Source organism: Callionymus lyra, chromosome 3 (assembly GCF_982586985.1).
Source record: "Callionymus lyra chromosome 3, fCalLyr1.hap1.1, whole genome shotgun sequence".
In the NCBI taxonomy this organism is placed as follows: domain Eukaryota; kingdom Metazoa; phylum Chordata; class Actinopteri; order Syngnathiformes; family Callionymidae; genus Callionymus; species Callionymus lyra.
In genome coordinates this window covers 3,349,656-3,361,745 of record NC_141820.1, presented here as the reverse complement: position 1 = coordinate 3,361,745, position 12,090 = coordinate 3,349,656, and positions in this window count along the sequence as shown.

Sequence of the window (12,090 nt, the reverse complement as noted above, 5' to 3'; positions counted from 1 at the left end):
TGTCCAGGGGGTCGTCTATTCCGGGGCAGTGGTTCTTTCAAGTTTCTTCAGTCTCGGGTCACCTGGAGAGTAACTTCCTTGCTTCCCTGTTGTGTGGGCGGATTCCTTTGTCTTCCAGCCCCCCTCTTTTGGGTGTGTTCCATTTTGCTCTTTTGTTTCACGCCCACAGGTGTGAACTGAGCAGACAGACAGATGCTTCATTAAGTCGCTGATTTATCTCTACCTGTTTCAAGCTAGCCTTGAGACAGTGTATATCAGTATGAAGTGAAATGTTGGTTGTGAATGTGTATTCAAACGTTTAAGCTCTTAGATGAGGCTAGTAATTTATACTCTATATTTTTATTATCTTTTTAGCATTCATTTAACTTATGGCGTATACGTATAGTGTATAATAATTTCCAATTTAACAATAACATACTCATTTTTGTCATTCATTATTCATTCCTTTTTAAATAAATCTATAAAACGTCACGTCGTGGTACGCCTCTCTATTCTGGTGTAATAACGGTCAATTTAAGAGCCTCTTACTCAGTAAAGAACAGATTATCACGACAAAAGTAGTAAACTTCAGTTAAATGAGATTGATTAAAACTAGTGTTTCATAGTTAATTAATTAGGCCAATTAATTAATTATTATTCACGTAAATGTAATAGTTTCCCTTGAACTATAACCAAGGGTGGTGCCCCCTTTCTTCAGGTAAATCTTACCTAGAGGCAATTTTAAAGTTAAATTTACCAGAACTTAGATGTTCTGAAAATAAACCTTTTTATAAGGCCTATAAATCACTACATTGAGCACCACCTCTGGATGAAGCCGCCACTCCCCCGACGGAGGCTTGCCCCGAGAGAGCAGGTCTGCGACCTGATTCCGGTCCCCGGGCAAATACATTGCTCTCAGGCTTGCCAGGCGTGGAGCCGCCCACAGCAGGATGTCCCGGGATGCTTGCAACAGCTGTGCAGACCTGGTGTCCCCCTCATGGACACATTGTCTGACCGCACAAGCACATGTCGCCCTCTCAGGAAGGGAAGAAAGTACTGCAGGGCCATATACACAGCTCGTAGCTCTAGAACATTGTCAAGTCAAGACTCAATTACACTCCAAACCAGCAGAGGGTGAACATGTGCAAAAGACTCTGGTGGGACCAACATCCTGGCCTGTGTTGCCAGTAGGACCGAATTCACCTGCGCACCCACCAGAACAGCATGGCCTAAATGTTTGGACTGAGCCAAGTCAGTCTCTCTCACCTGCTCCTGAAAACAGGACATGACCACAGCTCCTGATCACCACGAAGATGCAACTGGTAGGAAAGAAACTACTTTTAGTGAGAATTATGTTTGCTCCTGATTGCTAATAATTGATTAAGATACTTTTGTTTAAGCTAATTTAAGCTTGCATTTTGTCTTTTGGTTTGCACTTAAAACACGTACTTAAATAATTTTGTAAACTTGGTTGGAAAAGCAAGTTATATGAACATTTTATTTAACAAAAAGTTGACCTTTATTGAAATGTATTAAAACTAATTCATGTTTCTGTTTTAAAGGTTTTCAACCTATTCTTTATTGACAATTATATTCCGAACTGGAATCTTCGAGTGAAATCATCAGAAGAAAATAAAAAACCAAAGAAAGAGAATTGAGTTGTCCTTTGCATCCTTCGACAAGTGGTCAAGCCCTTTTCAAGTTTAGGCATAGTTGTGGTCCGAACACACACAGAACTTGACAAACATTGATGTGTTCCGAGCAGTCTCGAGCAGACCACAGCCCCTGGGCTGTACGGTTTTGCCACACTGCACCCCACCCTGAGAGGGAGGCGTCTGTTGTGATGGCCTCTCGACGGAATGCAACCGAACCCATCTGCATGCCTTGGAGGAGAAAACGTCTCTCTCTCCACGGAGCCAGAGTAAGGAGGCAACGGTGTGACACCTAGAGTCTCCTGTGCCGGTGCCACCTGGCATCCAAATGAAAGTTGTTCAGCCACCTCTGAAGGGGACGTAGCGACAACAGCCCCCAAAGAGACCACGGTGGCGGCAGCCGTCAGTTTGCCTAGGAGTCGCAGAAACTCCACGTAATGCAACCACATGCCCCTGCAAAAGAGGGGAAGGAGGCGGAGGATGTCGTCCACCCGCTGTGGTGAAGGCCAGGCCTTCATTGAGACTGTATCGGGTGTCATCCCGAGGAAAATTGTGCTCTGCGAGGGAACTAGGCAACTCTTTGTAGAGTTGACCCTGAGACCTAGTCGAGACACATGGGAAAGAAGGTTTGTGGTGTCCAGGGTCACCCGAGACCGGGACGGAGCACAGATGAGCCAATCGTCTAGGTAGTAAGTAAGTAAGCACGTAATTTTTATTTATATAGCGCTTTTCCAGACCAGGGTCACAAAGCGCTTAAACAATCAAAACAATATTCAATAAAGTATATACTTTAAAGGTCAAGATAAAACTGATAACACAGGTAGGGCAGGATCTTTATGACCTGCGACTGCAGGGGCGAGAGGGCTGCCATCACAACCCTGGTAAATACCCACGGCGAAAGGGAGAGGCCGAACGGGAGCACCCTGAACTGAAAATGACGTCCCTGAAAGGCGAACCTCAGGAACTGTCTGTGGTGTTTTGCCATGGGCACATGAAAGTAAGCATCCTTTAGGTCTGTTGAAGTAAACCACTCCTACGGAAACAGTGCGCAGAACCTCTGCAGGGCTGAGCATGTGGAATTTCAAGACCTTCAGGAACTTGTTGAGTCCCCTCAAGTCGAGGATAGGGCGGAGTCCGCCATATTTCTTTGTTACGAGACAGTAAGTCGAGTAGACCCCTCCTGGTTGTAACAGGGGATCTATCTGCTCGATTGCACCCTTGTTCAGGAGGACGGACAACTCCCGGTTGAGGGTTTGGGCTTTTGCCGGGTCGTGTATGATCCTGACCCAGCCAACGGTTGGGGGACGGCGTCGGAACTGAAGTTTGTACCCGTTGGTCAAGGTGGAGAGCACCCAAGGGTCCCTAGTGGAAGTAGCCCAGTAGCTGAGCTGCTGCTGGGAAAAACAGCCGACGGCCGACCCCAATGCCTCAGTGCCGGGTCCCCCGGCCTCGAAAGGCTCTGGTGGTACGACGGACAGTATGTGAGGCCTGAGGTTGCCCAGAGGGCAGCCGCTCAGGGGCTCGAAAAATCTGTTCCGCCTGCTGAGCAGGCTGTGGACGTGGGCGCTGAGACCTGAGGTAGCCTCTGGGGTAAGCCTGTGGATGAGAGCGGCGCTGGGGGGGAGCTGAAGAACTCCTAGGTCTGCCCGGAGGAGGCACACTCCTGCGAAGCCCGGACAGCTGCTGTTGAGTTTGTCTGGCTTGGTCAGTTCGCTCAAGTGCCTCTAGCGCTGCAGGTCCAAAAGTTCCCCCGGTTCCACTGGAACACTGCGGAGGTTTCTCCTGCATGCCTCTGTCAGAGGTCATTGTGCCAGCCAAACCTGGCGGCGAGCCTGGACGAGAGTGGACATCAACCGCCCCAGCTTTCTAGACATCAGCGCGAATGCCTGCAGGGAAGCGTCACTGAAATTATGGACAGAAGCATCCAGCAGAGTGTCCTGTAGGGATCCTGATAAAGCAAGCATCAGGTGGGACATAGAATTACCTATGCGTCCCATGCGTGCCGCTGAGTCATAGGCTTTGGAGAGCAGGTCATCCGTCACCCGACACTGGGGACGAGGACACCTCGCATCCGTACTCAGAGCCTCATCAGGTGAGACAATTAACACAGCTATTGTCGGCTCAACCGCTGGTATGCGGCCCAAGCCAAACTTGGGTGCATCCTGCATGGCTGCCAGGGTCCAGCCGTCTGAAGTTGCACGAGGGAAGGCTCTAGAGTCCCTCCAGCATGCATGCAACTCCCTCAAATATTCATCAGATGGAGGCACAGTAAAGTTGGCGGGAGCTGATCCGCGCCTGAAAAAAGCACTGGCCGGAGCTGGCTAAGCCTGCGGTATATCCAACTGCAGGCGAGCCAGGGCCGTACGAATGATGGCCCCCATTGAGCCGTCTTCAGAACCAACAGTAGAGCTGTGCGCCGCGGAGGCGTGGGAGGCTACATGCTCACCCAACTCTCTTTCATCAGTCCCAGACTTGAAGGCCAGGAAGAAGGATCTCATTTGATTAACCTCCTCCGTTAATTGGTCCACCTCGGAAGCAAGTCCGGACTCTTTAACCTTCTTCCTAGAAGTGGGGCCTCTAGTCTCAGCAGCCTGCCGTTTAGATCGGCGGGATTGTGCTGGAGTCTGCCGCAGGGCTGAGGTCAACTGCTCAGGCAACGAAACGAGGCCCAACAGTTGTTCCACCTCAGCAAGTCTGGCAGCCCTTACTCCCCGGGGCATGAAGCTGCAGTTCATACAGGGATCTTCTGAAAGACCTTCCCTCAGATGCTCGAGACCAAGGCATGAGGGACACATATCATGGCCATCTTCAGGCTGCAGAGAAGCCATACAGACTGAGCAAGAGTGGCCGCCAAGCATGTTAGTAATGAGCGGAAGGCCACACAGAGAAAAAACAACAAACGCTGGGAGCGGGAGCGAAAACAAAGCCTTCACCAACGAGTGTTACACATATGAGATATAGTAGCTCAAACGCTGGCAGCGGGAGCGAAAACACAGCCTTCACCAACGAGTGTTACACATATGAGATAGAAGTAGCACAAATGCAGGGAGAGGGAGCGAATACGCTGTCGTCACCAACAAATATAAAAAATAATCCACTTTAGTAGCTGAAAATCAGCAGTACAAATGTCAAGAGAGGGAGCGAAAACACTGCCGGCACCAAAAGAAATCAAAATACAACCAAAAGCGAGTACAACAGGTTGTACTGATGTATAAATATTTAGTGTACAATGTTGAGAGAGGGAGCGAATACATTGCCGTCACCAAAGAAAATCAAAATACAACCAAAGCGAGTACAAAAGGTTGTACTGATATTCACAATAGATACGGTATATAAATATTTAGTGTACAAAGCCGGGAGAGGGAGCGAATACACTTCGGTCACCAAAATAAATCAAAATACAAACAGCGAGTACAACAGGTTGTACTGATATTCAATGATATATAAATATAGAATACAATGTCGGGAGAGGGAGCGAATACACTTCCGTCACCAAAATAAATCAAAATACAAACAGCGAGTACAACAGGTTGTACTGATATTCAATGATATATAAATATCGAGTACAATGACGGGAGAGGGAGCAAATACACTTCCGTCACCAAAATAAATCAAAATACAACCAAAAGCGAGTACAACACGTTGTACTGATATTCAATGATATATAAATATAGAGTACAATGTCGGGAGAGGGAGCGAACACACTCCCGTCACCGAAAGAAATCAAAATACAACCAAAAGCGAGTACAACAGGTTATACTGATATTCAGTGATATAAGAAAGTTGCTACTTAGCCAAACGATGACGATCCCCGGAAGTGTCCACGGCTCACCGCTACAACTTATCCGCGTCAAAGTTCGTTGCAGTCTCTGGAGGGTGAAAGTTTCGCAGCTCCGACAGAAGTCGGGAGGTTACCAGCAACGAAAGTACTAGCCCTTGAGCTAGCTCGGTGACATGCTACCTGCGCAGCGAGAAGATGAAAAGGAACAGATCCTCGGATGTCACCGGAAGATATACCCTATCCGGGGTCATCAGGTGACTTTGTTGGTATTGAACTCGAACAGCGCATGCGCGAGATGGATACATTCAGTGCTTGAAGCACCGGCTCTGGCGGTCAGTAGGGACGAAATAGAACACTGGCCACCACAGACTGGTAGAACATGCAGAGCAGTTTCCTGCAGATTTTAAATGAACGGAGCCTCCTCAGAAAGTACAGTCTACTCTGAACTTTCTTATACACATGGTCTGTGTCAGTTTACTGTCCAGCAACACACCGAGGTACAACTTGTCGCCTTTTATGGACACTGGACATGGCTTTGTCCTGGACCTCCCAAAGTCCAGCTCCTTGGTCTTTGAGGTGTTCAGCTGCAAGTGGTTCCTCTCACTCCAGTCCACAAAGTCCAACACGTCCTCACACCCAAGGCGTCATACCGTCCTACGCCGTGCAATTTCCCCCTGGCGTCCCTAAGGTGATGTTACAGGGGGGACAAAAACGTCGGTTTTAGCCTACCCGGGTCACCCAGTAATATACAGAGCACTCCCCGACGTCGGATTCAAACGACCTGGGTTACATTTCAGGCATCGCCTAACTCATCGTTGCCATGGTAACGTGACGTGACGTGTCGCTGTTGTCATTTGGCTACCGTAATTCTAAAACTATGAAGCGCACTTGAAATGTTTAATGTCAACAGTGCGATTCTACCCCCGATTATGCTTAACGACCTCGATCCACTTTGAGGTCATACAAGATGGCTATAATTTGGTAAAAAATGCTTAATTTTAATTTTTTGAAGCTTGGATTGTTCACGCATCGCGGAAGTCAAGAGGCTCTCACGGAATAATACATGCTTTTTTGTTTAAAAGCGCCATGGAATACAATTGTAGATGTGTGCTTGTATAAAGACCGAGTTAAGTTTTGTATTTTGCTAAAATATAGCTAAAAAGTTTTCAAACTTCCGCACACGCAACTTCCGCCAAACCCCCGGATGATGACGTCAGACTTGTTGTTACTCGTCCCAGAGCATGCGTCTTTGCCCTCACGTTTGTGCAGTAACTTGACGGAACCAGGTGCGCGTCACTCGTCTATTAAGGTAAGATATAATTATTGCTTTAAGTCGACTCAGAAATAAGGTTTCATTGCGTGTAATGTAACTTTCTGTGGTGCGTTCACACGAGAGCTAGTTCGCTAAAACTTAGCTTTTTAAATTATAATGTAACTCACACACGTATTTTGTTTGAAAGGAGGAAAATATATTTATATTCCAATAAAAAGTTTGCTATATTGGCAGCTCATGGTAGGCGATTTATTTTATTAATATTCAAGATATTGATTTCATTTATCACTTCCGCATATTAATACAGATAACATATTTATCGTATTTAATTATATAAGTATACGTTTATTTGAACCCTTTTGGATGAGGGATTTGATCTGTTGTAGTTTTCTTTAAATTAATAAATATATTAAATAATAATGAAAAGTATTTTAAATTCCAGCATAAAGAGGTAAACCAGATGGAAACACCATCAAACAATGGATGAAGGAACATGGAGAGCTTATCTCTGAATGATCAAGTATACTTGCTTGTATTTATTGATTTATTATATTTAAAAGGGAGCACTAGTATGTTTTAGTTTTGTTTTTCCATGGAAGTGACCTGCAAGAACTGCCCAGAACTCCAGACCTGCTTGACATGAAACCTTTCTCTCTGTGGTTCCTGCCAAATGATTTCAAATGTGAGGTAAGTGAGTAAGTAATATTTGTAACATAGTGAACACAAACTTGTAAACCTACAGCACATCCCATCATGGAAATAATCTAAAATGCAATTCTATGTTCTTTTCTAGGTGAGATGGAGTGCTGCATATCAGGTGCTGGACTAACCATCGGAGGTGGAAGGGGTCATGGACATGTCAAAAGCAGGTGAGATGGTTACATCATACACACTTTGGTCATTAAAATAGTCATGTTTGGTAATAATGATAAATACATTTATGTGGCAGGACGCACTGACATGCTGACGCTTATGGCCAAGGTTTTCTGTCTTCTGTTGTTGGAAACACTTGGTCGTGCCTGTCAAGGTGGTAGGTACCAGACTGAAGAGTCTTTTTCAATAGATTTTACACTTCAAATGATCAGAATCATACGACTTCATTAATACAATGTTTTCCAGGTTCTGTTGACTTTCGGACAAAGAGGATTCGACGTTGTTATGGCAGTAAGGAGACGGCAGGAAGTGAAAGATTCTTGAGAAGGAGATGAACCACCTCTGGAAGTCTCTGTCAAGTCGTTGTGATTCCCTGAAAGAGTTGTCTCGCATGGCAGCGTCACAGCAAGGTAAGAGTTTATTTAGCAAGTGAAGAACAGAAATAGTCCAACTACAGCTGATCATTCTTATTGTCTTATTCTTTTAAGATGCACCATGGGCTTGACTGGTGAGGCTTTGAAGGATCTTCAGAGCATTTTAGGAACAGGAGCAAGTCAGCATGACGTCACTCGAACCATGACTCAGACCAGAACCTACTACACACAAGTCTTCGCTGAGGACGAGACCATCAACGTCGTGCAGATTGACTCTGATGGTTACTCGTGACATTTGTGACGATCTGTGAACAATTGTTTGATATGAAACCTGTAATAAAGCACAATTTGATATCATTTTGAATAACGTCCCATAGTAGTCATCATCAGTGCAGGTAATGTGTTGTGAAAATGACTATTGGTGATTTAAAAGTTGTAAAAAGCTCTCTGTTTAGCCTAGTTTGAGATCGACATAGAGTTCAACATGAACAATATTCAGGCAAAGCAGACATCATATGTTAATGAATCATAAATGAATGAATGCTTTATTTCAAACATGTTACATAAGAAACTAAACTTAAGACAAACAAACAAAACCAATGACATTAGTCAAACAATAATTATAGTCAAAACAATAATATTAACCCAATATGTCCAAAGTAAGAAGGATAAAGCATAAGCTCGTCTATACCTACCCCTTCACTACTCAATTATTAACCATCAACACCCAAAGTACATCAACAAAATACAAACATAAACAAACAAACATGCAGCAAAACACAGTGGCGATATTTAAGATAAATAGAGATAAACCACTGCTTTCTTGAAATCACCACACTTGCAATAACTTTCATAATTTTGTCATTCCATGTGAAATGGGTAAGCAGTAAAAATTGATGTAATTCATCAATAATCATCATTGTTTAAAATAGCAACTGAAGAGCTATTTGTAAATTAGACTCAAACTATGAAATAGAAGACAGCACGTCTAAAAGCTTTGTGAGACCCACAGTACATGTTTGAACTTTAAAATATGCATATTTATGTTATTGATAGGTGACTCAGGACTGCTGTTATACTATCAGAAAACTACACACACCAACATGATTCATTTGTTTGTTGTTTGTTGTTTGTTTGCTACATCAAAGGGTTAATTCTCTAACTTCAAGAGGCATGAAGGCCGTTGTAAAGCGGATATTTATATGACACATTCAGATGGTCTCCTACTATCATGTGAGAAGTTTGGTGTCAATGAGTCCAAAAATGAGGGAGATGTTGTCATTCTTCTGTCAAGATGGTCTCTGAGTGTAACAGAATGACCAGACCTGATCCTTCAGAAATGGACTCAGGCAACTTTTTTTCTACTCAGACCTCAGAGCTGATATTTGGATATGTTATTCTAGACTCCATTCTGAGTTGAGCTGTGGTGGTTTGATGTTGCTATGAACTGTGAATTCCTGTGCCCCATGGTATCATGGGAAACTTGGAGAAATCTGGACTTTGATTGACCATTGTTAATTTAAATGATCTGAAACTTTTAGAGGTTCTTCATGTTCCATTTGTACACATATATTTTCAAGGGTGTTTCTCTAGGTGCTTCCTGAAGCTACTTCCGGTTTGGGAGGGGTTATCATTATGGTTCTACCAGCATATGATTTTACAGGTGTCAGAGGTCACGCAGACCAAGTTTCATATGGCTGAGGGTCACAGAGGTCACATAAGAGCAAAAGAGCGACAGTCATGAAAAACACGTTTTTGGCCCCGGTTCATTCCCAGCGGCCCCTGGGGGTCTGAAAATGAGCATGATAGTTCACACTAGCCTCAATATCAACCCTCTGTTAATTAATGTACATGTTATTGATTACTAATGTATGATTATGTTTGTACTTATGCAATACATATTATTGATTACGTGTGATTATAGATGTAATTATTCCAATAGTATTAAAATTGTAACTTTTGACACTGGATAAGCTATTAACTCCAATATGAATATTGTACATGAGTTGCTTTTTATCAACCTGTCATAATAAAAGATATGAACTGTTATCATAAAAACTTTTTTTTTTTTTTTTAAGCATTCATTGGTATCAATTATAGGCATCTCTGAAGTTACAACTGCATTGATCATGTTGGGATGAATACTATGGGAGCATTATTCAAAAAGATATCAAATTGTGCTTCATTACAGGTTTCATATCAAACAAATGTTCACAGATCGTCACAAATGTCACGAGTAACCATCAGAGTGAATCTGCACGACGTTGATGGTCTCGTCCTCAGTGAAGACTTGTGTGTAGTAGGTTCTGGTCCGAGTCATGGTTCGAGTGACATCACGCTGACTTGCTGCTGCTCCTCAAATGCTCTGAAGATCCTTCAAAGCCTCACCAGTCAAGCCCATGGTGCATCTTAAAAGAATAAGACAATAAGAATGAGCAGCTGTACTTCTGTTCTTCACTTGCTAAATAAACTCTTACCTTGCTGTGACGCTGCCATGCCAGACAACTCTTTCAGGGAATCACAACGACTTGACAGAGACTTCAAGAGGTGGTTCATCTCCTTCTCAAGAATCTTTCACTTCCTGCCGTCTCCTTATTGCCATAACAACGTCGAATCCTCTTTGTCTGAAAGTCAACAGAATCGGAAAACATTGTGTATGAAGTTGTATGATTCTGATCATTTGAAGTGTAAAATCTATTGAAAAAGACTCTTCAGTTGGTACCTACCACCTTGACGGGCACGACCAAGTGTTTCCAACAACAGAAGCCAGAAAACCTTGACCATAAGCGTTAGCATGTCAGTGCGTCCTGCCACATAAATGTATTGATCATTATTACCAAACACGACTATTTTAAAGACCAAAGTGTGTATGATGTAACCATCTCACCTGCTTTTGACATGTGTTGACCCCTTCCACCTCCGATGGTTAGTCCAGCACCTGATATGCACTCCATCTCACCTAGAAAAGAGAGAGAACTCGGGATTTGATGACGTGGTGAAGATCCTGGATCAGCAGCAGCTCTAGAGGTGGAGCCCTGGGGCTCCGGGAGAGAAATAAAAAGGTGTGGGTTTGGGACAAATGTATACAATACACAGGTATACAGACTCCGGTGACGGGTGAAGATATAGAGGGGAGAGGGGGGGGGGGGGGGTTGAAATGTTAGAGTGTGGTTTTGTGTGTGTGTGTGTGGTTTTGTGTGTGTGTGTGTGGTTGTGTGTGTGTGGTTGTGTGGGTGAGTGTGGTTGTGTGTATGAAAAGAGTGCAAGTAGAGACCCAGGGGCACCAACCACCCAACCCTGCATGGTGGGCAGGCAGAACCCAGTGACACCAAGAAGCCACCACACCACCAGCCAGGCCAGAGGGCACATACCTAGCACAGCAGGATCCAGACATGGGGGCCCAAGCCGCGGCAGGAACCCGCGGGAGACCAGGACCCGGCAGGCGAGATAACCACCAGAGCCAAGCCCGACCCCAAACACCAGCGAGAAAGCGGACCACCACCGTGGGGGCCCCGGCGGCGCGAGAGGGCAAGCACAGGCGCCAAGGGCCCGCCCTCCAAGGGACAGCCAGGAAAACCAGTCAGGGGATAGAGCTCCGGGGCCAGGCCGGGCCACGGAAGACCCCCAGATCGTCAGGCCACCACCAAGTCCATAGCAGGGGACCACGAGAAGACAAGCCAAAGAGATAGGGATCCACCACAGCAGCGGCAGCGGAGCCCCCCCCAATACCCTGTGAACACGGCCAGTAGCCGGGTCGAGCGCCACCGCATGAGCCCAGGGGAACAATGGCCAAGCACCGGCTCAGGTCCTCCGGTGAGAGTCCCCCGGGTCACAGGGGGGCCACGGTTGTGTGGGCAGGGATCCCATTAAATTTTATTAGTTTGTTGGCAGGGCGGGGGTAATGGGGCTGCAGCCGTCCGGGAACGGCCCCCAATCTTCAAACTGTAGAACGTCCCCAACAGCCACAGCCCACCTCCTCCATGTCATGAGGGAAGTTGGGGGGCCAGCAGTATTACATGGGCGGTCAACGGTCTCTAAGGTGCAAAGGCCCCGCCCATCACACGTACTGACCCCCAGCCCCCGCCCCCACCCACCATGCAGCACCCAGAGGGACAGCATTACTTGCATGGGCGGTACATGGTCTCTACGGTAACATGG